The 27,067-nt window shown below is 42.4% G+C and overlaps 1 protein-coding gene across 3 annotated transcripts in view; it reads right to left on the reverse strand.

Annotated features, from left to right (window-relative positions):
* IQGAP2 (IQ motif containing GTPase activating protein 2) overlaps positions 1–27,067 on the reverse strand; it is a 287,935-nt gene that overhangs the window by 152,643 nt on the left and 108,225 nt on the right. The window contains exon 1 of one of the 3 annotated variants that reach the window (XM_082724768.1): positions 22,908–23,093. The exons of the other annotated variants lie outside the window; for them this stretch is intronic. The gene's annotated coding sequence lies outside the window, so the exon portion shown is untranslated. Of the gene's footprint in view, positions 1–22,907; positions 23,094–27,067 lie in introns of those variants that run through there. 3 annotated transcript variants of the gene reach the window in all.

A 27,067-nucleotide genomic window follows, 5' to 3' on the forward strand; every position in this document is an offset into this window, starting at 1 on the left:
GAATTCCTAAAGTAGGAAACCAAGTTTAACTTCCTTTAACCTAATATTTCTCTAAATTTTGGGCCACAAAACCCCTTTGTTCTAGAACAGCTATTAGCAACATTTCATACAATGAAACAGCAGGCAACTAATAGACACAGTACAATTTACTGACTAAAACCATGGCATTAGGGTTACACTTTCTGGGCTCAAATTCTAGTTTCAGCACTACACTAGTGACCTTTCTTTAAAACAACGATATTCATTCATTCATTCATTCATTCATTTATTTTTAAACAAGAATATTTAAAAGTACCTGTCCTCAGTGGTGGTGGTGGCGGGGCTATTTGGATGGAGTTAATTAGCATACGTTACAATGTTTGGCACTGTGCCCAGCACTAAGTTAGAACCCAGCAAACATTAGCCACAATTATTAGATGGCTTCAAGTTTGAATATGGTCTATTCCCTTACCAGATGTAGAATCTTGAGAGATTTAATATAGTTACTATTTTTGAGACTCTGCTACTTTCCAGACACTGTTTCAAATGGTGGATCAGGCAAAGCCCCTCAGCTTACAGAACAAAGAGTCTCAGGTAATCAATGATGTTAGGAAACCAAGGGTTCCAAGTTGTTTTGTGGAGTAAATAAAACAGCACCAGGACAGCTTCTAGCAGACAGCTGGCACTCAGAAGTTACATGTACGGTTCCCTTCTCTTTAAACTTTTTTTTTTTTTTAGAGAATCTTTTGGGTGAGTCTTTTCTTAGAGAAGGATACTGAGTGTATGAATGGTACTCTCCTTTCCTGTTTTTCCTTAGATGTGGGATAAAAAAGAAAGAGAAATTAAGCAGACTGGCCTGAGACAATGATGGATATAAGAGAGCCTGTAAACTTTGGAGCACCATTTCTAACAGGTATGGATTAATTTTTGAAGATTTTGAAAAAAATGGTAAATTATCTCATAGAATAGAGCTGCTTATTCCTCTTGGTTATACACCTAGAAATGGAAATGCTCTATTGACCATTCTTAACGCCAGGCACCAACTAGACTTTACTGTACTTGTGTTAGGCTTGGCCCAGTGAACCACCTACCCAGATCGTACAACATGCTTGCACACATGGCTGGCTTGGCACATACAAATACACAAACACAAAAAAGACATTTACATGTTCTGAAATTTCTAGGCAGGTATACACTCCATAAAGCAAAGAGCCTATAAAGTTAAAAAAAAATCTAACCCAAAACATACACTTGTTTTTAACATGGGGATTAAAGATATATGTATACCTGAGGGGCATCAGTTGGTTAAGCATTTGTCTTTGGTTCAGATCATGATCCCAGAGTTCTGGAATCGAGCCCTATGCAAGGAGCCTGCTTCTCTTTCTCCCTCTGCCCCTTCCCCCAGCTTGTGCATGTGCGTGCTCTCTCTCTCTCCCCTTGCTCACTCTCTCTGTTAACTAAATAAGTAAGATCTTAAAAAAATACACACATATACTTGAGAACAAGTTTTGGGAACCTTGGAGCCTCTGAGATCCAGAGATCAGAGTAAGAATGGGGGGGGGGCACAAGACACACCTTCTCAGAACTTTCCACTGTTTTTTACCATCTACTGGTGTCCAATATACATGTTTGCATGTTCTGAGATACAAAATCTTCCCCCCAGCATGTTCAAACAGTTACAGTCTACTAGTACAAACTTTCTCAGAAGCAATCTGATGATACGATACTAAATAATTATCACACACGATACTAAATAATTATCACACACCTGTTGAGTTCTGAGCACCGTGGGTCATAAAGTTTCATTTACTGTTCTTGTAACACACTGAGTTATCATCTTTAAAAATATGTGGAGTCACAAAAAAAAGAGAGAGAGAGAGAGAGAGAGAAAAGAAAAGAAAAGAAAAGAAAAGAAAAGAAAAGAAAAGAAACAACAACAAGAACCATGAGGAGTCAGATACCAAGGAAGATGAAATATAGTGTCCAAGATTGTACATAAGTGGGAAAAACGAAGTATGAATTCAAAGATCACTCTGAAGTTTGTACATTAACCACTACACTATATGTTTCTTGAAAGAATACATGAAGAAACTTAAAATATAACACAGATGTTTTACTTTGTGAATACAATTTAATAAATACAGTGATGGTCCAAGATTTCTGTTTAACACAAAACCTGCAAATAACCTATGTGTCTAACAAAATCATATTCTGACCTTTGTTTACAATGTTATATAGCCACTCAAGATACTTTCAAAAAATGTGTAACAAAATGGAAAAACAGGGCTCCACCCTGGGTGTGTAGCCTGCTTAAGAAAATTAAAAAGTAAAGTAAAAAGAAAGAAAAAAAGAAAATGGAAAAATACTGGTGGTGATTGCAGGAGAAAAGGACAGGATGCAGTATTATAAAATTCACAATTCTATATCTAAAATTACATATATTTAAATAAGTGCACACAGACTGGAAAATACACTGCAAAATATTAAGAGCGGTTTTCCTTGTGTAATCACTAACTGGCAGGGATGTGATTCTTTTTATGTATCATTTTTTCTCTGAAGTATATATTATTTCATAGAGAGAAAATAATGAAATAAAGTATATTCTCAAGTTCCTGTCTCGTTTGCATATATAAAAACAAGAGCTGGTTTGCTGATTACACCAGACCACTTGAGCCAAAAGAGAGTCTTGTCGTAGCAAACACTAAAATACTGAAAAAAGCTAGTGTAATGGGAGTAGAGGGGAAAATGGTGGTTTGTGATGGAGGATGGAAGTAGGAGAAGACTGAAAGAAAACACTCAAAGCTTTTTTTTTTTTTTTTTTAAACATGCCTACTGATTGACACAACTAACTAATACAATTGCTTCTGAAGGAAAAACATTAAGTCATGTCTCTTTCCATGTACCTCCAACCACATCAACAATCTGGCTTCAAAGCTTGGAAAGTAAAGCAAGATTCATCATTCATATGAGTATAACGAAAAAACAACAAATCAAGGGCACCGCTTGGATGAGCCTTGCTGCTTCTAGTAAAACACAAGAGGAAACTGAGGAGTTGAAGAAGGAATCGTTAAGCAGGAAGGCAGAACCTGAAGATCTGGGAAGTTCCCAGGTTGTCAACCTTGCAAAAAGTGAGAAAGCGTGTTCTAGAGGGAAACACCAAGGGTGTGGCTGGATATTCACTGCATGAGAGAGGTCCTCATTGATCTCATCAATCAGGAACAAGTACAGGTGGGCGCGACACCAGCACAAAACAAGGCCTACTTGGACCATGACAAGAAAGAAGGCAGAGCTGAAGACAGGCTGTCAGATGGCTGGGATTTTACAGATGGGACAACAGAATCACCTGGCTGTGAACAAGATATGGGAAGAATGAGCCTGAAGATGATTCAGAGATGGACAGGGCTGCCCTCCCACCCTAGGCCCAACCTCTGTCTCCTCCTTGGTTTCAGGGGACCATGTTGCTGCCCCAGGGGCCCTGGAAGGCAAGGCCACCACCTTGATGGCCTGAATGAGTCAAGCAGATGTTTCTTAAGCTTTAAAATCTAATGTAACTTGCCTGGCTTGGTTTTGACTTGCTGGGGATCTGCGGGCAGGATCCGTGGGCGCTTTCTTCTTTCTAGTTTCTCCCTTTTAGAGTGGGAGGGCCTGTGCCCATCCCCACACTGTATTTTGGGAGCAGGTAACTTGCCTGGTCTCACAGGTTTATGGTTGGAAGGGAATTTTTGCCTTGGAATCAGTCTTACCTCTAGTCTCCCCCACACTGGATTTAGATGGTATTTTAGGTGAGATCCAGGATTTAGAGTTGACGCTAGAGTGATTAAGATTTGAGGGCTGCTGAGATGTAGACAAATGCATTTCCTATGTGAGAAGAGCATGAATTTTGGGGTCTAGAGGGTGGAGTCTTATGGCAGAGCTGTGTCCCCTCCAAATTCTTCTGCTGATATCCTAAGTCTTAGTAGCTCAGAATTGACTACATTTGGAGAAAGAGGAGATTAAGTTAAAATGAGGCCATCAGGACAGGCCCTGATTCAGAATGATTTGTGTCCTTACAAGAGCAGATTCCACAGAGAGATACTAGGGCTGTGCACACACAGAGGGGAGACAATGTGAGAACACAGAAGGAGGATGGCCATCTACAAGTCAAAGAGAGAGGCCTTAGGAGAAACCAAACATGCTGACACCTTGATCTTGAACTTCTAGCCTCCAGGAATTTGAGAAAATGAATTTGTGCTAAGCCACTCATTCTACAACTATTTTGTCATGGTATCCCAAGCAAATACACTAGCTAGAATCCCAAACCCCTTTAAATCCTTTAAAACCCCTTACCCACTTCCATTTCTCTTTACCGCATTTATTACTACGTGGCAGATATCATATTTATTTGTTTGACTGACACCCACTTTAAATGAAAACTCTGTAAGAGCAAGGTCCTTGTACCTGAGAGGCATAGAGAACAATAGTTAAAAGCAATAAGTCTAGAGCCAGCTACCTGAGATTGAACCCAAACGCTACCATTTACCTGTCCTGTAATGTGGTGATGTCACTTAACCTGTGTGTGTCTCAGTTTCCTAACTGGTAACATGGGCTAATAGTATTACTGCTTCAGAGAGTTGTCGGTTAATAGAAGAGCACGAGAGCAGTGCCTCGCATGTAGTAAGCACTGCTGGTGGTAGTCAACCGTGGTTTGTACCGCTCACTGATCTCTCCCAGGACTACCCCTGCATAATTGCCAACGTAACCCACTGATTGCATCTGTCCCTTAGCACTATTTGTCGAGCTGTCCCCTGCCACACATATTCTCCTGCATCAGCAATAACGCCAACCTTCTACCACATCAGACATTCCTTTTCCTCTCGTCAGTCTGTGACAGCCCCTTAGCTAGCCCAGCCCATCCTATGACCCTCACCCCACCATACACACACACACACACAAACACACACTATTACCTTACACAAGTTATAGACTTAAATGTTATTGGGGCTCTATAAATACTTATACATGTGTGTGAGATCCTGGTTTACACTCTAAGAGGACTCCCAGGAGACTGGCAATGCCATTCTCAAATGACTAACGCAAGGCGTAACATGCTGCTCAGCATTTAGCAGGCATTTGGCACTTACATGAATGTCTTTTCACACTAAGCTGATGAGATCAGTATTATTTCCTTTTGATAGAGCAGGAAAGAGGCTCGGAGAGTTCAGTACGAACTTGCTCACAGGAGCCAGTAAACAAGAGTGCCTAAGTGGCTCAGTCGGTTAAGCATCTGCCTTCAGCTCAGGTCTTCACCCCAGAGTCCTGGGATCGAGACTGGCATCCAGCACTCTGCTTAACAGGGAGTCTGCTTCTTCCTCTGCTTGCTGCTTCCTGTGTTTGTGCGCTCGCTCTCTCTTTCTCTCTCTCATTCTATCTCAAATAAATCAATTAAAATCTTAAAAAAAAAAAGAAGCCAATAAACAGACTTCAGTCCAGCTTGTCACCTCCACAGTGCCCACATTCTACACACTACACCCTGCTCTGACAGATCATTTATGATGAATGGGCTGAACAGGGCTCCCACTCACTTCCTGGCCATGTTCACTGCATAAGCAGAAACTCACGGTGAAGCCTTCTTTGAAACTAAAATAAGCCAGCTCAGATCTTCATAGACTGGTTTTCCCAAAGTGAGCTGTACCCGTGCTTTAATACCAGATGAAGAGACTTCTTTGGGACTGGCTGAAGAGACTTTCAGTTTCAGAGGCGTCTGTAAGGTAAAGCTCATCCCTGGGCTTTGAATTCCCAAAAATCTGGGGGCAAACTTAGTTCTGCAATACATTAGTCATGTTACCTTGGAAGGTAACCAACAACCTGGACCAATACTCCCTCTTCCAGAAATTTGGGTGCAATACCAGTGACCTCACAGAGATGTCCTGAGAACTAAAACAGATACCCTGTGTGGAGTCACCCAGAAGAGCAAGGACCTGGCATGCAGTAGGTGTTCAAGAAATAGTTGTTCATAAGAAAGAAGAAAAAGGATGTAGGCTGGTGAGTATTAGTTTCAAGAGTAATGTTCCAAAGGATCCACTGGATTCCACGTGTTCTCCAAGGATGGTCTGTCGTATGCATCCAAGCCGTCTAGACACACTGACCTGTACATATAAGGTCCCAAGTCCTCTGGAGGGAGATATTGGAGCTTAGGTCACCTTTTGGGAAAACCAACGAATCAAAGTGCCATGGAAAAGTGAACTAAAATACTGGATTCTGTCTAGCTGGCTTCTCAGAACTTGTTACAGGTGAGATGAGGCTATAATGTTCATGTGCAGAGCAAAACACCTTCCACCGGGCAAGGCAACCACCAACTGGGGTGCAAAGAAGAAGAACTTCAAGTGCTAGGCAGGAGCGTTTCCTGGCAAATCAACACTCATCTGAGGCTTCCGCATAAATTTTGGCCCCAATAACAACTGAAGGCTTGATGAAGCAGATTCTCCTTCCTGGTTTTGTCGGCACTGTGCACATGACCTAACCACAAAATAATCACTGTTCTTGCACTTTTCAACGTTTCTTTGCCTCGACGTTGCAGGAAAATGAAAGCAGCCAGGTTAATAAGCCCATGGTGAACTTAGCTATTTTCCCACAACTCCTTTCTCCCCTCAGCTCTTTTTACAACCCTCTCCTACTTTCTATCCAAATAGTCAATGTCGAGTTGTTAAATAGACATTCTAGAACACCAAGAGAATGTCATGGCTAAAACCAGGCCATATTTTAACACATCAATACAACTCGCCCGAACTGCATCCAGTGTGGATTTCCTTTCTTCTCCTTCCCTTAAGCAATGCCTATCTTGTGTTCAAAGTTAACCCTCTCCTGGAGATGGGAAATCAGACAGAGATATAAGGACTAGTTCTTCTAGACACTACTGAAAAACTGACCTGCCAGATGTGGGATTTCAGTACCTTACCCAGAATCCCTTCCCCCTCCAGCTGTGTCCTCTACTCAGTCATTTTTTACTTCCCCCACCCCCACTGCCAGTGGTACCAAGGAAGTGACAAACAGGGACTCACTAGATGCCATCAATCACTGTCACCAAAAGGAGAATGAAAAGAATCCAACAAATGTTCTTGCAAAAGCCTTCCATGCTGCACTCCCACACCACCTCCTCTTCACCAATACACATCTTTATAAGCAGCTTGACACTTTTTAATGGCCCTTCAGTTGGGAAAAATGAGGAGCAGACAGTAGGAGCAACATCCTGACCACCATTCTCTCCAGACGCATGACCATGTTTTCAGTTCCCAGTTCCCATGCTCCCCAGGCCACACTGAAGCAGGGCTGTGCACCAACTGGCTACTGGTGACCCCGAGAATGGAGGTCGGAAGGGCTCACAATTCATGTGGTGCTGTGCGTGCAGGAGGCCTGGTGGCAGAGAAAGGACACACAAGCAGGTAGCAGATGGCCCTCTCCACAAATCCTTCTCAACACAGAGAACCTGCAGTTCCTCATTTCTCCGCTGACCATCAGGACACTGATAAATCAATTTCCATGGCAACAGCTCTAACTATAACACTCCAAAAATAAAAAAAAGTCTGCTTTCAATGGAAGACAAACACTTGCATTCATTTCTGGAAATACAGCTAGAGGCAGAATGTGGCACTGGGCATAAGCCACAGAACATTTCTCCTGGACTCCAAAATCCCCTGTTGCCCATCTATTCTGGCAAAATAACAGAAGAAAAGGACAAGAACAAAAGACCAACTATATGCACATGGATGTTAATTACAGTAATATTAACACATCAACAACTTAGAAGTTGTTTCATAAAAGAGATTGTGATATTACAGATATAGATGAAATATTATGTACCCATGAAAATGTATGATGGTAGCTTAGAAAAATGGAAGAACAAAGACATAGTGAAGTGAAAAAAAAATGATACCAATTTATGGGGGGGTTTTTTTGTTATAATTCTGCCAGGTATATCCACCTATGAAAATGTTAGAAAAGTTGATACCCTGAATTGGTGGAATTTTAAGTTTTCTTAGATTTCTTCTTCTTATTATTATGTTATAGACTGTTATACAGTACATCATTAGTTTTTGAGGTAGTATTCAAAATAAGATTTCTTTTAAAGTGTTTATGATAAACAAAAACTAAGATCAAAGAAAAACTGGGGTAAAAGTCACCACAACTGCTTCAACTATATTCAAAATCTCAGTTCTGCCACACCAGGGTGGTAGCAACAAAGTAGATGTACACCTAGCTGTAAGAATGGAACTTTCAGAGCAGAGTAAAACAAAACCAAACCCCAAATCCTCAAACAACAAATAACTGAAAGTTAAAACTAACATAGCCTTACATTTGCTGAAATTAAAAACACAGTTGACCCCAACTGGGGTCCTGGGGTCAGAATGATGTGGCGGTAAGGGGTTATGAAAATCTGCATATAGGTTTTGGCTCTCCAAAAACTTTACTAAAGCCTACTGTTGATTGGAAGCCTTACTAATACCAGTCAATTAACACATATTTTGTATGTTAGATATATCATTTATCATATCCTCATGAGTTAAAGTCAGATGAAGAAAAAAATGCTAAGAAAGTCATAAGGAAAAGAAAACATAGTTACAGACATGTATTTATCATACAACCCCCACATTGTTCAAGGGTCAACTGTCTTTTTAAGTTCCAATTTGTGTTGTTCAAGGGTCAACTGTGCCTACACACAAGATGAGATACAAGAATGCACACAGACCTAAATGATACATTTTATACATATCTCAATAGTAACCTCTGCGAGGGAGGAAACTAGGGCTACAAAGCACTTAAAAAGAGTTCACCACGAACCCTTGGCCACCTCTGTGTGACCTGTGAGACTATGTACCTTCCCTCAAGAGTGTGATTGGCTCAACCTCTGCACCTGTCATTTCCTCTCTAAGACATGTTCCATGGTCCCCAAGAGTAGTTGCTTTATAGAATGGCCATTCTGTTGAGTCCCAGATTCTAATTTTCCTTCTGCTTAAATCACGATTAAAAGACTGGAGGAAATCATCATTACCGAAAACTAATCATGCTCTCAAATTGTACACAGTTGTTTCACACAATTACATAACAATTGTAGAATAAGATGTGAGTGTATGAAATATTTAAATATTTACATATGTGATATTACAACTCTATGTCACTATTCAGAAATTATACTTGCAATCTACAAAAGAAACTATCAAGAGTAACTACCTCGGGAGGAGAACTGGAAAAAGGAAGACATAATTCTCACTGTGTACTCTCTTCTGGACCTTTTAAATTTTGTACCATGTGCATGTATGACCAAATAAGCATTCCAAAACACTGAACAACCACCCACCCTGTATATATAATACTACAAAATAGGCTTGAGAAGCACAATGTTCCAATTGTACCAGAATCAGTAAGACTCCAACCCAGTTCTCTCTAAGCTCCTACCCCAGTTTTCCTTGGCTAGATACCATTCCTCCTAGGTCCTTTTCACCTTGCTCAACCAGAATGAGCTCACCAGGTGGCAGCATTTGCTGCTGTACTTGGCTGGACATCTTTGATTTTATATGTAGGTTAATTATTAATTAGAGCCACCTAGATTATCTTTCCAGGACCAAAGGCAGCTGGGGACTGCATTCTCTGTTATATGTTCCCACCCTTGAGTCTGTAGGTCTTGGCACTGAGAAGTAGAGATGCGCCTGTGTTTTGATGGCAGGAGCCTCAGGGGGCTTCAGAATCCTTGTCTCTTAATGAAGCCATGTTAAAAAATTTTTCAGCTAGGGTACTCTTCTTTTTTAAAGATTTTATTTATTTGAGAGAGAAAAAGTGAGTGGGGGTGGGGGGGCGGGCAGAGGGAAAATGAGCGAGACAATCTGTCTCACGCAGACTCTACACTAAGCACAGAGCCCAATGTGGGGCTCTATCTCACAGCCCTGAGATTATGACCTGAGCAGAAATCAAGAGTCAGTCACTTAAGTGACTGAGCTACCCAAGTGCCCCAACTCAGGTCCTTTTGGTAGAAGTCAATTTCTTTACTGTGTGCTAGCTCTTGAGCCAAAACAGCACACAGCTGGGGTGGAGTGGCCTTCAAGAGGGAGGAGAACAGGTTCTCGGGCCAACGGTACCTGTGGGACCTGCTCCTATAGCATGCTGGAGAACTGGACACCTTAACTGCCATTCACAGTGAATTCTCACTCAGAAAGCCTTTGAGATATGCCAGAATTTCCAGACAGATAATTAAGTACTACTTCACTTGTCTAACAATTTCATCATTGTTCTGTATTAAAATGGACATCAGAAATAGAGAAAACTTTTTTCTGTGGCAAACTCTTAAAAGAGGAAGGGAATGCAAGGCCACCACACGAATATAAAGGAATCTTGTCCCACCCTCCATGGGGAAAAAGTGACACACAAGTGGCATTTGTGGGGGGGTGGTGAGCAAGAAGCCAGAAAGGAAACTTCTAGGGTAGGGAGAAAATGAAGTTCAAACTACACTGCAGAATATTATGCCTGGTTAGGAACAAGACAGCCGACAGGCAAAGAATAATAGATGCAAAAAGAAAGTGGCTGGCGAGCAGGAGACACACACGATGCTGAGAGACACAGGATGGTTTCCCCTCCAACAGGAAGCACAAACCATCGGGGCCAACTCGGCTTCTGACGAGTTTTCCAGCACAGCTGCCTGGACAAATGACCCAAGGAGCTTCAGAGAAGAGACCTGCAAAGCGGTGGTGGGGAGGAGAGGCCCCCTCAAGCACAGAGAGACCTCCTTCTTCTCCCACTACCTTCCTGTTCACGCAGGGTGTGGATCACCTTTGGGGAAGGAGTCATTCAGGACCATTCAGGACCACACAGAGCGAGCCAGGCTGCAAACCACAAGGAGAGTCAGGCCAAGGTTTGAGGGAACAGGAGCCGGTTAGAAGAGAACACGATCACACCCTGGTGTTCTCAGGTTTCAGGAAATGTGGCTTGATGGACAGTGCAGCCAGCTCTGGGCAGTAACAAATCCTGCCGCGAGGAGGGTGTGGGGCCGGCTCCTGTGTCACAGCACCTCCACTTCATGGCTGCAAGGCAGCCTCAGCTAACACCTTCTAGTCCTGAGTGTCTGGAAGATACAGGATCCAAAGCTGACCACCTATCAGCTTCACCATCGAAAATACCGACAGGCATTGCTGACCGTGCTTCCAGACCACGGGCATCCACTCTGTTTACGTCTGAAGCCGTAATTTTGGCAGAGACAAAGAATATTAAATGGGTGGGCACACACTCACAAACACAATTATCGAGTGTATGTGAAGAGCCGTTTCCTTAGTATGATTAGCAGTGGCCCAGAACCACGAGCAGGGCCTGAGAATCAGGGTAACACACTGAAGAGCCACCATGCCAGCCCATAAGAAAGCTAGAGGAGTACCCGTGCCTTACATGTATACAGAAAAGTGATCTCAAATTATTCCAGGTAAGAAGAAACACTCTGATTGGAAGCAACCTTTAACCAGTTGGGTCCAATCTGTTGGCAAGACTTGTGCCAAAGGGCTTAAAGCAAGCAATGACAGACACAAGATTTCAGAATTTATGGGAAAGTGTCAGTGGGGGTATTAAGTAGCCAGGTAGAGCAAAAGTATCAGTCACTTTTATTCACCTAAATTATTAATATTAACTGGAATAAGTGGAGAAGAACTTTAACCTCAGAAAATCCATTCTAGGAGGTCCTGCCAACAGAAGCCTGCAGGGGTGAGGCAGTTACTGGCAAGGGGCAAAGCTGGCCGGGAGAGGGTTATGTGTTCCTTGGCCCTGCTGCCCTGGGAGAGAATGAACCACTGGGACCCTACCCTCAAGATGTCCTTGTAAGCGGGAAATCCAAGTTCTCACAAGCTTTTCTCATTTTTAAAGGCTCAAAACTAATTAAAAAATTGTTAAACACTCTGCATGTCAAAGGAAACACATCTTAAACTTTTATTACATTACAAAGGGAAGTGAAAACATACCCCGTGAGCATGTTTTCAGATGAGTAAAGGTTGGCCATAAATTTACAAGGTTCATAGATGTTCTTTCTTAGCAGATTCTTGAAGAGTATAGTTTAAAAAAAGGGCAAGACACTCTATTTACACAGTACATTTATGATAAAATACATCAGAAGCTACATAAAAGTCTAACAGGGACGTTGAGGAAATGCCACTCAAAGCTACAATGATGTATCACCTCAGTGATTGCTCACCCAGTAGGATGGCTGTTTTAAGGAACACACACCAAGTAACAAATGTTAGTGAAAATGTAGATGAGTTGAAGCCCACATGGATTACTGGTGGGAATGGAAAAGAGTGCAGTCACTGTGGAAAACAACTTGGTGGTTCCTCCAAAAAGTGAAGCGGAATTATATATGATCCAACAATTTCACATTTGGGTATGTACCCAAAAGAACTCAAAACAGGGACTCCAACAGATACTTGATATCAATCTTTAGAGCAGTGTTACTCGTAACAGCCAAACGGTTGAAACAATCAAAGTGTCCATCAGTGGGTAATTAAACAAAATGTGGTAAATCCATACAATGGTTTATTCAGCCACACCATACGGGTGAACTTTGAAGACACCGTGCTAAGTGAAATAAGCCAGATATAAAGGGACAAATACTGTATGATTCCACTTCTAGGAAGTACCTACAACAGTCAAATTCACTGAGACAGAAAGGAGAATGGGGTACGGGGAGCTGAGCAGAGTAGGAATGGTGAATTAGGATTTAATGAGGACTGTGTTTTAGTTTTGCAAGATGAAATAGTTTAGGAGACAGTGGTGATAGTTATACAACACTACACATTTAATGTCACTGAATTGTACATGTAAAAATGGTTAAAGCGGGCAATTTTCTGTTACTATGTTTTATAACAATGAAAAAAAAAGAACAGGGATATACATAGAGGAGGTAGTCAAGCAGCGAAGACTTTCTTACCTACTGGCTTTCTCAGCAAACAATATGGGCCCAAGGACTCCACCCCCGCTCCTGCATTTTGCTTCTCACAAAGGCACGTTAGTCTGACAGTGGCCCTGATCTTCCCTACCTTCACACTCATCTTCCTTTCTAATTCTCTATTTCTGTTCATGATGCGATGTCCCTTCCCGTTCTCATTCCAGTCGGCTCTTGGCTTCCACTAACTCTGTGCTTTTCTCTCCCTTCACCTCTCCTGTCCCCTCTACTACATTGCCACCTACCCTATTCAGGCCTTTGACCTCTGGTCTGGCCTTTGACCCCTAACTAGGGTGCTGGATCTTCAGCAACCCTGCCACAGATGATCCAGTTTACACGCCGCTGCCAGATGAATCTTCCCTAAACCGGGGTCACCATTTCACTCACAGACGTCCAGGGGTTTCCTTTCTCTCTCTCTCATACATGCTCAACAAATGAACAATAAAGTAGCTTACTCACACCCGATCGTCACATCTATTATTTGAAATGATTGTCAGTTTATTTTGATTTTCCCCCTTCTTAGGTGAGTGTGAAGTAGCAGCAGTTATCAAAATCTTTCCAGCAGAACGTACTTCTGCATTTCCAAATTATTGACAAGGAGTCAGTGGATGGAAATTGAAGACACATCAAAGAAGCCTGAACTTACCAATCCTACAGCTAATAATAATTTGCAGGGGCAGGGGGATGCCTGAGTGGCTCACTTGCTTAAGTGTCCAACTCTTGATTTTGGCTCATATCAAGATACCAGGGTTGTGAGATCCCACCTAAGGCTCCATGTTCCATGGGGAGTCTGCTTGGGTTTCTCTTACCCTCTCCCTCTACCTTGCACACCCCTGCTTGTGCCTGCATGCTTTTTCTCTCAAATGAATAATTTTAAAAAATGATGTCTCTCTGTTCTGGAGGTTGCAAAGACTAAAATCAGGGTCCCAGCCTCGTCTGGTAAGGGCTCGCTCTCTTCTTGGTTGATGGCTGGCAGCTACTCACATGTCCTCACATGGAAGAAGGGACTGGGGAGCACTGTGGGGTCTGTTTTATAGGAACACTGATCCCGTTCATGAGGTCTCCACTCTCATGAACTAATCATCTCCTAAATCCACCTCCTAACATGATCACAATGGGCATTATGATTTGAACTTAAGAATTTTGGGAGGACACAAACACTCACACTACAGCAAAGTCCATGGAGACTCCTGTGGTTCCTTCCTGAACTTAGATTTATTTTTAAGCCTATAACTCCTATCCTACACCAGCAGCACTAAGTATTAACCTGGTTCTATAACAAAGGATGCAAGGACAAACCATCCCCAGCACTAGATGGCAGGAATTTAAAGAAAGAGAATATTACTAAAATGAAGAAAATAGAATCTAATGGGACTTTTTTCTTATTATTGGCTTTATAGCCAAGGCCCAAGGCTGAGGACAATGAGGCTAAGTACCCTACTTAGAAAGACATAAACATGTGGGTACAGGCAATCTCTCATATGCTTACCTAGAGGTCATAGGACCAGTCCTACCAGCTGACCACAGCCCCCCTCTCCCTCCAGCTCCCAAGAAAAGGAAGAAGAGTTGCTGTTGGCTTTGTGTAGAGGGCAAGTTTCTAGTGCAGGTTACTACCTGCTTCTCCAACAAGTTAGGAGCCGGGGAGGGGTTCTGAGACAATCGCTAGGACAGACTGGGGTACGTGCAAGAAAGGAAGACAGGCATCCTATTCCTTGTCTGGTTGCTTGCTGAGCTGCAGAACCCACAGGCCACTCCAGGCTGGCAGTGGAGCAGAAAGGGGCATGTTAGAGACTTGGGGGAATTTGGCATCGATTACCTGGACTGGGGCGGGGAAGGGGGGATACCCATCCATACAGAGACTGGCCTCCATTTCTGAGCTAGAGATGTGGAAGGTGGGAAGCCTGCTGGAGGAGCTCCATGGAAGTCGAGCTTAGAGGATCCAGATGCAGTACTTCAGGAAAGAAGGTGGGAATATTCCACCCCTGGGCAGAGTGGGAGGGGAAGGCTGTAGTTTGCAGAATCCCTTTTCAAGGAGTGTTCAAATTAGTAGGGCAGGACCTCTGGGGTGGCCAGGGAGCTGCTGAGCCTGGCAACAGAGCACGAGACTCCCAGGAAAGTTGGGAGCGTGAATGGGATGGGAACACCCAGCAATGCCCAAGTGAGACGTAGCACCCCCTGAACAGGTGCCGTGCAGGAGAGCTTGAGGGAAAGCTACGCACAGCCCCAAGATGGCCATATAAAGTATCTGTGCAGAGACCCCTCACCTCAGAATGAACCAGATGGAAGTACTTTCTCACCGCCGCCAGTGACTTGCCGAGTTAAATAACTGCTGGACCCCTGCTCCATTTCCTGTCACAAGGGGAGGAGCTCGAGCTCAGAAGAGAGGAGGAGAGGCACACAGCTTGAACTGGATATGAGATTAGGGAGTTTTAGAAAGACTGAAGAATTAGAGAATATGGCCAAAACAGCTCACCCAGGGACTAGAACTCGGATTTGACAGAGCACAGTCATAAGCAGTGTCTAGGAAGAATGAAAGCTGTTTCATTCTGATTGAGTGAGGCACCTCAAGAAACCAACCATGAGAGACTGTGGACTCTGAGAAACAAACTGAGGGTTTTGGAGGGGAGGAGGGTGGGGGGATGGGTGAGCCTGGTGGTGGGGATTAAGGAGGGCACATGTTGCATGGAGCACTGGGTGTGGTACATAAACAATGAATCTTGGAACCCTGAAAAAATAAAATTAAATTTTTTAAAAAAGGAGAAAACCAGCCGTACTGAAAGTAGGCCTAAGTAGACATAAATTACAAACTCTTCCTAAATTCTGTGCAGGGGAAAGACTACAATAGGATTGTACTATAGCTTGGGGGCAGGCCAAGGTTCACTATAGGCCACCCCTGGTTGAACTCTCTAAGGGAGAGGCTTCAGCGAAAGGCCTGTGCCAACCCCTGATGCCCTGCGAAGAAAAAAGGTATGCGGCCAGACGCACACAGGTGCACCCTCAAGCCCCGCCCCCTCCCCTAGGTGTTGCCCAGCTGACAGAATGTGAGTGTGTACACCATCCCCACTAAGTAGCAGGCAATATGCTAGTCAATCAAGAGCTCTGCCCCATTGTGGTGGTATGCCACATCACAGAAGCCACTGAGTCTCCATGTCACGTTGATGGTCCAAATCGTGAGACCAGGATTCCAACAAAGCCCAACATTAAACCGTATTCATGCTGGCTGGGCCCCACTATACCAAAGAGCAGAGAGAGGGGCAAAAATGAACCCAAAGGAGACCTACACATGTCCAGGGTGATTTCAGAATTGGCACCGGCTCACCAACAGCTCTAAAATGCAGACGAACTTATTGACATTTTCAAATCTATAAAACCTGGTGTTGTGGTAGCTTATGATACATAATAAAACGAAGTCAGTATGTCCACCCCCTTCCCTGGCCTCACAAAGGAAAGCCACCAGTACTGGACAACTGCAGTCTGACCTTTAGCAGGGAGACAAAACCACTATTGAGGAAAAAAACACAGAAAACAAGAAACTGGTTCTGAACAGAATGCACCAGAATCAAACTTGCCAAGCTGTCTGTCCTGTGGAATTTTGCAGTGTTTAATGTCAACTGTCCAGAACTGGCCTTGTGGGTCTCTCTGAAAGCATTCTTTAATATCACTATTACTTACCCAGCTCTGCAGGTAGCATTTTAGATAATCACAAGTTCTTGGAAATCACCATAGAGCACACTACTCAGGAAAAGCCTTTACTAACCTTTTAAAAGCATTAACCGGAGGACTTATCTTAACCAAATTATCTCAGCAGCCAGGCTCCTTGCAGGTTGAATCACTATGCAAATATCAGGGCTCTGAGTCACTGAAAATCGCTGAAAGGACTCAAGTGAGTGAGCACAAGGTCTTCTCCCTAGAAATGTAAGCTATGCTTTAGAGGGTGTTCTCATACTTTGCCCTCAAAGTATCTCTGGTACAGAGCTCACCAAGACAATTCATTACCAGTAAAAAAGACAGCATCCAATTTCAGAATATCCCAAATGACAAATGCCACAGCCATTATCCTTCCCTCTGTGCCCTCAGTAGGCAAAAATATATATATACATTGTAATTTCAATTTTCAAAATTAACTTGAAATTTCTGATACTTCCTATGAAAAGAGGCCAGCAAGGTCTTCATTCTATTTTCTTTCTGTTTTTTTTTAATCATTTAATGCATATTTTATACCCCCAGTATTATTTATTTATTTATTTATTTATTATTTTAATTAACATATAATGTATTATTTGCCCCAGGGGTACAGGTCTATGAATCGTCAGGCTTACACACCTCACAGCACTCACCATTCATTCCATTTTCCAGAGGCACCAAACAAAAAGAGAATGGTCCTAACACTTCCAACTGAGATGAAAAGCTGTGTCTCACCAATTCTTTAAAGAAAAAAAATTGGTTTTGGACAGGATTCTTTTTGCCCAAACCAGTGTTTCCTAAGCTACAAAAAATATATTCTCAGAAAGCCAGTTAAATGGGTACGTGTTATGAAGGAAGAGTTCTCTCTCTCTTTTTTTTAAAATTAAACCCACTTCTGTCTTTGTTTTATTTTACTTTAAAGACTTTATTTATTTATTTATTTATTTGTCAGAGAGAGAGAGAGAGAGCGCACGCACAAGCAGGCAGAGCAGCAGGCAGGGGGAGAAGCAGACTCTCGGCTGAGGAGGGAGTTTGATGCAGGACTTGATTCCAGCACCCTAGGATCATGACCTGAGCTGATTTAATCTACTGAGCCACCCAGGTTTCCTGGGAAGGAATAGTTCTAAGGAGCAGGTTCAAATACTACCTCCCTTTCTTCTGTTATGTTTTCATCAGCCACAGCCATTAAAACAAGAAATAATAAAGACTGCTAATTTCTACCACCATCCCCATTCAGCTAGCTCAGTTACAACACTTATTTTAAATTTGGCTTTAACTCTCTGTAGTTTATCCACCACTACTACTAAGCTTAAGAAGGGCTTTGAGCTATACGAGCTTGCTTCCATCTTTGCCCCTTTGCCTACAGCAAGGGAGTCAGCATCCTTACACTGGAACAGGCCGAAAAGTTTCTCAGGGACTGACTCAAGTCACTCCAACACATGGACTCAGGCTCAGGTACAGGACAGATTTGGGGCCCCATATTTGGTTTAATGCTCTGTTGTAACCACCTTGAAATTCTTAACTTTTGAATAAGGGGTTTCATGTTTTCATTCTGCAGTGGGCCCTGCAAGTTTTGTAACGAGTCCTTCACAAATCTGATTTTTAAAAAGGGCATCGAGGGAAATGGATGAAAGACCTAAATGTGAGATGAATATCCATCAAAATCCTAGAGGAGAACACAGGCAGCAACTTCTTGTTAGACATGTCTCCAAAGGCAAGTTGGAGACAAAAGCAAAATGAACTACTGGGACTTCCTCAAGATAAAAAGCTTTTGCACAGCAAAGTAAATAGTCAGCAAAACCAAAGACAACTGACAGAATGGGAGAAGATATTTGCAAATGACACTACAGATTAAGGGCTTGTATCCAAAATCTATCGAGAATTTATCAAACTCAACACCCAAAGAACAAATAATCCAATCACAAAATGGGCAGAACACCCGAACAGGCATTTCTCCAAAGAAGACATCCAGATGGCCAACAGACACATGAAAAAATGCTCCTCAACACCTGGCATCAGGGAAATACAGATCAAAACCATGGTGAGATACCACTTCACACCAGTCAGAATGGCTAAAATTAAAAACTCAGGAAACAACAGATGGTGGCAAGGATGCGGAGAAAGGGGAACCCTCTTATACTGCTGGTGGGAATACAAGCTGATAGAGCCACTTTGGAAAGCAGTAGGAGGGTCCTCAAAAAGTTGAAAATAGGGGCACCTGGGTGGCTCAGTGGGTTAAAGCCTCTGCCTTCGGCTCAGGTCATGATCCCAGGGTCCTGGGATCAAGCCCCGCGTCGGGCTCTCCGCTCCGCGGGAAGCCTGCTTCCTCCTCTCTCTCTCTCTGCCTACCTCTCTACCTATTTGTGATTCCTCTCTCTCTGTCAAAAAAGAGAAAAAAAAAAAATTAAAAAAAAAAAAAGTTGAAAATAGAGGATCAGGATCTACACCAGCCCAATGCCAATTTGCCTTCACAAGGCCAAAGTTATTGGATGGTACAAACCTGATCTTACTCTGCTTAAAACCCTTCAATGACTCATCCACTGGCTTCAGCACCAGGCTCACTAAAGACTTCAGGTGGCCACAAGGCTCTAAGCTCCAGCCCTTGCCTGATGCTTGGCCTCACTGGCCTTCTTTCAGCTTCTAGAAAGTGCCTGACCCATCTCTACCATAGTCCTAGAATCTGCTGTCCTCTGCCTAAGGGACAGATATTTCAGTCTGTCTATGAGCAAGGACTTAGATAAAATAAGGCAAAAATCCTGGACTCAAATCAGCAATCACTACTGGTTTTTATGTCATTGGAGAAACTCAAAAGGGGTCTGACAAAGGTTTAGAATTCTTAGTAAATGTTTTTCACTTGTGCTACGCTTTAGGGGCTACTTTTCCAATGGTGAGGACAACGAGCCTCCATCTTCCTAGGAAACCTGGGGCAATGATGGGAAGATGCAGGAAAGGTCAGTTTTTAAGTTTTTCAGCTCAGGTTAATTGGCCATGTTTGTCATCTTCCCTGACCTCTTAGCTACAATGTTTGCAAACAAATTGGAAGGGTTTTGGAAAAATAAAATGGAAAGCACTAATGGGACTTCACCAAAGAAGATGTAGAGATAGCCAATAAGCTTAAGAAAAAAATATTCCATATCTTATGTGATCAAGGGAATGCAAACTAAAACAATGAGATACAACTACTCATCTATTTGAATGATCAAAATCTAGAACACTGTCAAAACCACATACTAGTGTGGATATGGAGCAAGAGGAACTCTCATTCTTTGCTGGCGGGCATGCAAAATGGAACAGTGCCTTTTGGAGACAGTCCGTTTAATAAATTAAACCTTCTCTTATCATACAGTCAGCAATTGTGCTCCTTTGTTATGTACCCAAGGGTGTTGAAAACTTATTTACACACTCTCATAGCAGCTTTATTCATAATAGCCAAAACTTGGAAGCAATCAAGATGTCCTTCAGTAGGTGGATGGATAAACAGACTGTGGTATAGCAAGATTATGGAGTATTATTCAGACCTTTTCATGAGCTTTCAAGCCATGAAAAGATGTAGAGGAACCTTAAATACGTATTATGAAGTTAAAGAAGCCAATCTGAAAAGGCTACATGCTGTGTGATTCCAAGTATAAAATAGTCTGGAAAAGGTAAGACTATGGACACAGTAAGAAGACTGGTGGTTGCCCGGTGAGGGAGTGGCATGAAGAGGTGAAGCAGAATGAAGTTTTAAGGCAGTGCAACTACTCTGTGTGGTATTCGGATAGGACTAGTCTGTATTCATAATGGTAAATACATCATTGCATATTTGTTTAAAACCATAGAACATACAACACCCAGAGTGAACCATAATGTCGACAATGAATGTTGGGTGATTATGACGAGTCAAAGCAGATTCATAAATTTTAAGCAATGTAGCACTCTGGTGGGAGCTATTGAGAACCGGAAAAGTTGTGTACATGTGGAAGCAGGAGGCATATGGGAAATCTTTGTGCCCTCTGCTCAATTTGTTGTGAAATTTAATTTGCTCTAGGAAAAAAAAAATCTTAGTCAGAAAAAAAATTGTTACTGGAAATGAAAGAAGGTTTAACTTAAAAAAAAAAAAAGGAAAGAAAGAAAGAAAAGAAAAAGAGGATCTCATGTACATTTTTGAAGAAATTCCACTAATAGAGGTGATAAAACATTCATGTAGAAAATGTTCAATGAGGCTTTTCTTGCTCAGAAAGAAATGGACAATTATGGATAAGTTGCCTGCAATTTTAGTGTGCCTCTGTTTTAATGCTCTGATGGTATACCAGGCCATTGGCATACTGTGGATCTACAAGGTCCATTGCTACAAGAGCTTTCCCAGAAGAGTAGTATCTTCTGGACTGAGAGGTCTCTTCATCTTGGACTTTCAAATGCTTAGCAAAGATGTGCCATTCTCTCCCAACCCGTCCTCTTTAGCTCTTTGAACACTCTCTATCCCAGTAGCCAGAGAACATGCTGCTGGCTTTTCACAAGTGTTGAGAGAACTGATTCTCCACTGGGAAAAAATTAAGAGTCCTGTTCACAAAAATATTACAGGTAAATTAAGGCTCTACACATTAAAAAAATTCCAACTATGAAAATATTAGAAGAATATATAGGGGAGTAGGTCTGTAATCTTGGAGAAGGAAGGTCTTCTTCCTTGTCAAGCCAGACATGACAACAAAAAAATCACACAAAGCAGAATTATTTATGGTATCTTTGAGGCCACCCAATTTCCCAAAGTTAAAATGCAGAGCCAGGCTTAGAGAGAGTCTTCACCACAGAAAAAAGGATTTGTTTTCAGCAATACAAAGAAGTATAAATCAATAAAGAAGGCATTTTTTAAAAACTGAGCTAAGAATATTAAAAGGCAATTCACAGAAAACTAAAAATGCCTGATAAACATATGAAGAGCCACCTAGTAAAGGAAAACTCTTAATAGTGAGACATAGGTTTTTATTTAATAGACTGGCAAAAAATTTAAAGATCAGCTTTATGAAGCATTGGCAAGTATGTGACATGTACCTGAGATCTTACTGGTGAATAATTTGACAGTCTTCTATCACACAACCCCTACAATCCAACAGTTCCTGTTTGTCCTCAGCAAAGAGAAAAACCAGACCTTACACATGTATGGAGGAGGCTACCCTGGAAGTTTTTACTGTAACACAAGAAACTAGCAATACCAGGTATCAAAGCGAGTTATAAGACAGGCCAGCCTGGAAAGTGTGCCAAGGGACATAATGAAGAACCCGACTTGAATCTCTCTTCCATAATGAGCTTCCAGAGAAAGATCTGAAGGAGTTTTTCTTTGGAAAGATCTTCTGTGAGATCACAACAGGGCTCCCTCTCCCCATCAGACGAAGGGTAGAACCATCACCTTCCTGCCTCATGACAGGGTTTTTGGTGAGACGAACTGGGGAGTTGCACAGGCGTTCTCCACAGTTAAGGAAGCACAGCGATTACCCTGAAGCCAGGGTGTCTGACTTGAATCCTGTGAATCTAGAACACGAGAGGCAGTGTGGCTAGCTGCCTTGACGATTAGGGAGAGAAGGAACACTGAAGCTACACTGGGACTGGCTCCTCCTCTGAGTCTCTTCCAGCAGAATGCTAGATGTTTCCATGGGCCGGGGGTGGTCCAGGCAAGAAGGAGCCAGTCTTGGGCTGGTCTCAGGTCTAGACCCGTAAGGCTGTCTGCAGGGGCAACATAACTTCATCAGGCAGAACTGGGGGGGGGGCACTAGGCTCCTAGGGGCTGAGAGGGAGTAAGGGGTGAGGGCCTTGCAGAGTCCCCCATGAGAGAGTCAGCTTAATTCTCTGTCAGGCCTTGAGAACAGAGACCAACTTAACACAGTATCAGGCACAGAAAGGTTTTCCTGTCCCCTTTGCCATCCCTTCAACCTCATTCTCAAGAACACATGGCCAAAATAAAGATCCTGACCTGTGTTTTCTAACACGTCTTCATTTTTTAAAAAAGCAATTTTCATTTCAATTCCTAGGATATGACTCAGTTTATATTAAGAAACACACTCTGAAATTTATATACATAAACACATAGAAAATGGTTTATAAGGACAAAAATTGAGAACGGTGACCCCTCTGTGGGATAGTATGGGGGGCTTAATGTCAGACGTGAAATTAGATTCATCCTCATTAACAACATAGTCATGTATTCCTTGAATAATTAAAACGCGTGAAAAACCAACAACAACAAAAACACTGTTCCCAGGAAGAAAACCTGTCTGTCTTAGTCTGCTAACCACGGATCAGCACACGTTCTCACCAGGAGGATACTCACACCTTTGGGCTCTTCGGTTAAGGTCTGTCTGCCCTGTTTCAGCTTTCTCTATGACATGCTCCCATTTCAGTGAATTCTGTAGCTGGGGCTTGGCTAAGGACCTCAAACACGGACCCTTCTCAAAGCAGGCAAGATTCACAACCGAAGTTACATTGTTTTCTTAACTTTAAGAAGCCTTTTTGTGGTTTCCTCTGTCAGCCAGAGTGGGAAGAAACAGGACTCTACCACGAGAAAACTAAGATGTACATCCGGAAATAAACTGCCACATGGTTAATAAGTGAAGAACCACTGAGTGGTGGGTTAGAAAAAAAAAATATTAGAAGAACCTGAACTTTTTAAGGTAAAGAGCCCACCCTCTGACATGCCTGTGTGTGGGGGGTGGTACACAGGTACACACATTTGTGTACTTACACAGTTTGTTGTGCAATAGGCAGGACCTAATAATACTAAACCACAGCCTGTGAATCCAGAGACAAAAACAGTAGTTTGGTTACAGACCAAATATCTTAGGATAGTTGTTAATCAGTTTGAAGAAACCAGCTGAGAATATCATGGGTTCTGAAAATGAAGAGTTTAACAACTATCAGTTGCCAAGAGAAGGGTGAAGTTCCCTTTTGCCTACTACAAACATGTAGCAGCCTGTGTATTGTACTGTTTCTTCCCTAAACCCATCCTATTTCTACATTACACCCAGGAATTGGTGCATTCCAGTCTGTAGGTCAAGGGTATTTTTTATATTTCAAATGGTGGGAAAACTCTGAAAACAGAGTATTTCAGGACACATAAGTTGATATGAATATCGTAGGTGAGTATCCATAAATAAAGTTTTATTGGGACTTTGCCACATACATTTGATTTATACTGTCTACATCTGCTTCCATGCTACAAGGCAAGTTGAGATGTTCCAACGGAGACACTGTGGCTCTTAAGAGTATCTGATGCTTTACAGAAAAAACGAGCCTACCCCTGATCTAGACTAAGTGAACCTTCTTTACTTCCATTTGCAAACATCACTGCTAGTAGTTGCAAAAAGCTTCCCATTCAGCTTCTTGTATACATTTGGTGATCATAAGTTGCTCTGAGGTGGTAAATCCTCCTTTATCAGCCCACTGATTAGTATTGACTCAACCAGCCTTTCTGAGCTCGAACCACTTCAAAACATCCCCTTGATGCTGTTCATGGGATGAAGAAGATCCTCAAAAACATGAAGCTCTAAGCTTCTAAAAATACTCAGTGTTAAAAGCAGCAGCATATTCTGGGAATTAATCCCCCACAGCTTCTGCCAGCTTAGAATATAAAAAACTCATTATGATTCACATTAAACTTAACTTTTAAAATAACTATTTGATGTCTATATATATATATATATATATATATATATATATATATATATATATATATTATTCTGTCTACTCTAAAGTTTCATGTAAAAAATTATTCAGTAAAAGTAGTTTGAAGCTAGCTTATTCATAACATCCCTTATTCATATGAAAATTACTGGCCCCATCAACCTCAGGAAAAACAAACTTAGCAGTTATCAGTCATACTTGGGTTTTAATGTTATCCCCTCCCCTCAACGTCACACAGCACTCCCACCTGCTGCTTCCAAAATGCCCCCCTTATACATTCACACGTGCTCTCTGCACAGTGATGACATTCGTCTCACACACAAACCTCATCCCATCACATCCCTGGCTATAGGTGGCCAATTCTGATCCAAAGCATTTCAAGAGTGCCTGTGCTGTTGTCTAAGTCACCTTCCCTTTCGTCCCCCAGCAAATCAGATCTGGCCTCTAGAAGGCCACTGACCAGATTCACTCCCAACTGTGTAGATCAGCCCTTCCATTCCTGAAAGCAGAGCTATCTATGCAGAAGATATGAAACAAGCTGTATCTGACCATGACCGAGCCACCCTCATGAAGCCAAACAGCCACGCAGGTGATCAGAGAACAAGACTAAATGAAAGGGCATCGCCTGAGGGCCAGAGTAGTTGAGACGTGATAGGGAAGAAAGGAAGATTCTTAAATAAGAGGCTGACATCATGAAAGTAACACTGGGTGAGGGGGGCAGGGGGAATATAAAATCTTCCTCCTGATTGGACATGTTGGATCAGAAGAAAGAAAATCACAAGGCAAGGAGGTAAGCTAGCAAGTTAATACAGGATAAGTCATGAGCTTAGGTACTTTGAATTTAGATTAACAAAAGAGTAAAAACTGCAGAGAGTCAAGACCTAAGTTCTCATAAACACAGAGAAGAGTTTTTTTTCCTTCCCTTGTCCTGAGAGCTTCCCTTCCATATGTAGTCAGGAAATTGGTTAGCAATAATCAACAATCAGAGTGAAGGGTAATACACGGGGACTTCCTCAAAGTCCTACTTTTACCTCGAGATTATCGCGACAAGGATGGTCTTCACCTTTGGCGATTTAATAAATGATAGGTTAAAGTTCAGTCATCTCCACATAGTGGATTTTGCAATTCTCTACAAATTTCAACACCTTGTTTTTCTCACCAGACCCTGTAACAGTTTACTGTATTTGCTCTCTGTATTCCACTTCTGCATGTCTAAGAATAGGAGAAGTATACTGTGGGCATCGGGCGTTGGCAGAGGCGCTTGGCTGACTGAGGGTGGTTGGCGGGGCTGGGGAAGGCCGGCAGGTCCCCAGGGGCTCTCCTGATTCAAACAGCCCTCAGGAGACAGGAAGTGTCTCTGAGATGAGCCAGTGTACACCTTCTCAAAGTTGTTTAGATATTGTCTCCATCTGTTCCCCTTAACAGCTTCCTTCTGCCGAGGCACAGCTCTCCCATCTTATCTGGCTTGAGTTACTGCCAGTTTGTTTTCATAAAGATCACTATCTCGGCCAGACACTGGGAAATAAGTGAGACGACAAATCTGGTTTTGATGAAAAGGAGACATTAAATGGGGTGTTAGTATTACCCAGGGGACAGGGAAACTCTGAAACTCCACTGCCTCACAGACTTCACACCCCCGCTGAAGGGCTGGATCAAACGCGACAGGATCCTGCCTTTAAAAGTCATCAGAGAAAAAAGGATTGCCCAGCACTGTGCACAGAATTATTTGTGTGGCCAGCCAGAAGGGAACATATCCTCCTGCCCCAGAGGTAAGTTTGCGTAAGAAAATATTCATACAGAACTAGGGCATCCACCATTCTGAGTTTCTCCTTATGTAATAAAACTAGACCCATACCTCACATAGTAAACCAGAATCTAATAGAGTAACCAGACTTTTGGGGGCTCTGTAGGTATAGTACATGTGATCTAAGAAGGTAGTAAATCTGTCTCTTCTAGAAGCCAAGACAAGCAGCCAAACATGCAGCCAATCAAACATCAAGGGACCTACAGACAAATGGAAAGCTCATGCCCAAATGGGATACGTGGCAAAGTCGCTTTGAGTTCCTGTTCAAACCCCTACAAGGAGCAGAAAGCTATGTCTTTGCAAGGGAAGGCTGTGGATCACAAGGCAAGGAGGAAATTTCCTAATACACTCCTTCCCCCAAATTTTGTAATGCTTCCTTTCCTCCATATTGTATGATGAACCCACTCTTAATGCCCTTGACGGGTCAACAACCATTAAGACAATCTCAAGGGAAAAGGAATTTTCTTCTCTTAGTATAATGTTTCCGGTTTCTCTCCTTAGTCAAAAGTCTGTCCTGACCTGTCAGGAGGAGTGTTATTTCATCATTTAACCACTAAAGGAAAGCCCATTAGAGAAACCAACATGCCTACTATCTTGACACAAGGAGTTAGGCTAGGCAAGCTATTCTAAAGCTTTCCATCAACTCTGCAAAGTAGGTACTGTCTACCCTCTACAGAAGAGAAAACAGACTATATCTGGTTAAGCTAGCTTGGCCAAGGTCACACAGCCAGTAGTGGTCCCATTAATAATACTCAAGCCAAATGCCTCTCACCAGGGGGAACTTAACCTAAGATCTACGCACTCCTGTTCCGGGGAATGGAATATAATGACTCTTTATTTTTCACTAATCTCTACCCAAAATTTAGCATTTTTTAAAATAATGGATATGAGCAATCAACCAGCATAGGCACTGACAGTACATGACTTTGTCACCAACAGAAATGTCCCTATCACTCTGCAGTTGCTGTTGATTTCAGAGTATTATTTAAGCTCATCATTACTTATGA

The sequence above is a fragment of the Mustela nivalis genome, assembly GCF_964662115.1.
Source record: "Mustela nivalis genome assembly, chromosome: 3".
In the NCBI taxonomy this organism is placed as follows: Eukaryota; Metazoa; Chordata; class Mammalia; order Carnivora; family Mustelidae; genus Mustela; species Mustela nivalis.